We start from the raw sequence: 3417 nt of genomic DNA, 5'->3' as shown, positions 1-3417 counted from the left end.
CCCTACCTCAACCCTTTGGAGATACTAAAAAAACCTTATGGGGTTCCATTTACAAGGATGGATATTCTTGGGGAAGAGATGCATTCATATATAAGGTTGATCCAAGATTTGGCAAAGCCGAAGGCTTCCAAGCATTTACACGGGAAGTGCCACTCCACCTTATCATAATCCTTTTTTATTTCTAACTTGACAAGCATGCTATATTCCCTATTCTTCTAGATAGAATGAATAGCTTCTTGGGCAATGATGACACCATTATATATAGACCTGCCCGAGACAAAAACCTATTTGATCTTCACTAATTGAGGGGGGGAGCAGTTTTTGCAATCTGTTTGCCATAGTTTTGGTAAATAGTTTGTAAATAGTATTACACAATGTTATTGGCCTAAAGTCACCAAAGTTGTCCACTTTATTTTTCTTGGGTATATGGGTGATGAATGTGGTGTTGATTTCTTTAAGCATGTTGCATGAGTTTCTTACCCCTTCCAATGCCTCTGTAACTTCATCCCCAATAAAATGCTAACACTTCTGAAATAAGGTTGTTGGGAACTCATCAGGCCCCGACGCCTTGTCTACATTCATCTGCAATAATGTTGTTTCCACCTCTTCTTTTGACAATCTAGCTCCCAGGCACTTATTTTTCTCTTTCGTGATGATTTTTGGGATGTTCGCAAGGATTTCATCCCTGGAGCCCAAGTTGGATCCTGCCCAATTGTTAAAGATTTCCTCATAATACTGTAGTGTCATAAAATTGTGACCCTAGCAATTTTTGACTGCATTAGGGTCCTCACGCACGCGAGATCAAATCCCCTAGCCTGATCAGAGATCGGAGATCGCTCAACCCTCAAAAACAGCTTCTTTCTTGGCCTTTGCATCACCCCGTCCGCACTCTGCCCTGGAGAAAGGGGTAGGACAGGGGTGTGGTGCCACTTTCCCCCCTTGGATAGGGGCGTGGCTCTCTTGTCCTCCCAAGACAGGGGCATGGCGCCCCTGTCCCTGCCCTATTTTGGGGTAGGACCCTTCCTAGGGTTGCAATGTTGGTTGTGCATTTGGTGGGAAACTCCCCCAATGGCGGCCTGTGATGAAAATCAAATCCACTAACATGTATTTAAGGGGGCATCTATCCTCTCATTTTCATAAGTTCAGAAGGTGGAATTTAGATAAGGTCATGTTGCATAAGCGATCAAGCATTCAAGAGCATTCAAGCATTATTTTCCACCATTGAGCATTCTCAAGTCTCCCTTTAAGGCTAGGTGTTTCATTCAAGTCAAGGATTCAACCATCGAAGAGGAGATCGATTCCAACATTCAATTCCACACAAGCATTTCTATCAACATTGCTATCACAACCTCCCTTAAGGTGATTTACAATTCAGTCTTTCATTTACATCTACTTGCAAGTACTTTCTTTCATTACTTGGTTAATTCCAAAATTGGGGTTTGACCTAAAGGCAAACCCCCAATCCCAACCCATTTTCCTCTCTTTTCTATATGCAAGTTGTAGGTGCGCAACTGTACTTTCAGATTCAGGCTCCATTTGTAGAGGTGGAAAAACCCTTTTCGTTTCGCAGATTTTTCAAAGGACCGTGTACATTCCCGCCACGGTAAGGGCAACTTTTCCTCAAATTTGTAGGGTGACTTCCTCTTGATATTTTATTGCCAAATCCAGGCGCACAACTTCATCCCATATCCCAATCTTAAGTTATAATCAGTTCTTTGTCACTTTTGCACTACATAATTCAATCAATTCCTTTCCATTTCAAACAAGGAAGAGGGGATCAACTTATCATTCCCATTTCATTCAGAATTCAATCTTCTTTTGTGGAGGGTTGAATCTAGTGAATTCTCCTCTTCTCTTCCAAATCTAATTTGGTAAAAAGTGGTTGAAGGGTAATCAATAGTGAAACTCTCATCTCTCTTTGAGGGAAAGGATAGTTTTCCTTTTGATCCATCATTCACCATTTTCCCACATTACAAATACTTCACTGCCTCAGATGCAATTTGGTTATGATCCTTGGTAATCGATCCCTCACTAGTTCTGATTTTGATAATTCTATTTACTAATCTCCTATGTCTAGTACTATCATGAAAGAATTTTGTATTCTTGTCGCCATCACTTAGCCACATTTCTCTGGATTTTTGTAATAACCCACTATTACTTAATCCAAAAATCTCAACTAATTTTTTTTTTAATTTAATAAATATTGATTACTTGTTCCTACTTATTGTTAACTATTTTTGATTCAATCACATACTCAGGTACATCTATCCAAATGGGATAGGCATCCATCCAATCGAGATGGGCATCTAACCATATGGGTTAGGCATCTAACCATACAAGTTGGGCATCTATCCATACGGGACTAGGCATATAACCATACGAGTTAGGCATTTGTCCATATAGGACATGAGGTTTCATCTATCCAATCCGGGATAGGCACCTATTCATAAGAATAGGATATGCTTTGGCCAAAGACTTTAGACTCGTCGAGACCATCTGGGTCCTGAGCCACTCTCTAAAGACTACACTCCCCCTACTAGGAATGCACTGAGATTGTCGTCTTTAGGAGTATATAAAAATAATTATATAACAAGCTTGAGTTCCATCTCAGAATTCGGCCTAAAGCCTTGAGAAGTTATGTGAATCCATACGAGATTCCTTATGAGTATGCATTGAATTAATTTTGACCTTTCAATTAGTATTTACACCATTTGATTAAAATACCAAGGAGCTTCGAGAACCAAATACTCACCCAAAACCAAATCCTAATCCCCATCCCCGAATGCTTGAGTACAAGGGACAACTTCGTCCCTAGACTGCCTACATACTCGTTCCAGGATAGGATCAAGGCTTCAAGTATGTAGTTCTTGTTTCTAACTATGGTTTAATGTAAATTGTTTGGTGGGTACACAACCCTTTCTAAGGTCAATGTCCTAGACAGTTTCTCTACGATTGCTACCCATGATGGTAGCTCAATAGCGAAATGGCTCATGATGACCTTCTGCTTGTGGCTTGAAATAACTAAGTCTTATTTCCTTTTAAATACATCACCTTTAATCCGTTATCATCCACTGAAATCAATAAGATAAAATAAATTTTCAAAAATCATAACACACAACCAAACCCTAATGGGGTTTTCTAAGGTTTAACTGAGCGGATGTAAATTCATTTAAGATTTATCTTTTTAGATTATCAATCCAAGGGGGATTGCATGCCTCTTGGATTTTAACTTAAATGACCCTTATTTCTTTCCGGCGATTTAGAGGGACGATGCCACAGGCATCATTGTTGCAGCTTTATTAGGCGTTAAGTGCAATAGTTCAACACAACGACATTACCCATAAGCGTGACCCAAAGGCACCATAGATATCAAACACTGCTAAGGTTTTTGGTTTCAACTCCTCTTGTATAGTTTTC

Source organism: Cryptomeria japonica, chromosome 11, assembly GCF_030272615.1.
Source record: "Cryptomeria japonica chromosome 11, Sugi_1.0, whole genome shotgun sequence".
Taxonomy (NCBI): Eukaryota; Viridiplantae; Streptophyta; class Pinopsida; order Cupressales; family Cupressaceae; genus Cryptomeria; species Cryptomeria japonica.
The sequence above is the reverse complement of the archived record's forward strand: the minus strand, read 5'-3'. Positions refer to the sequence as shown.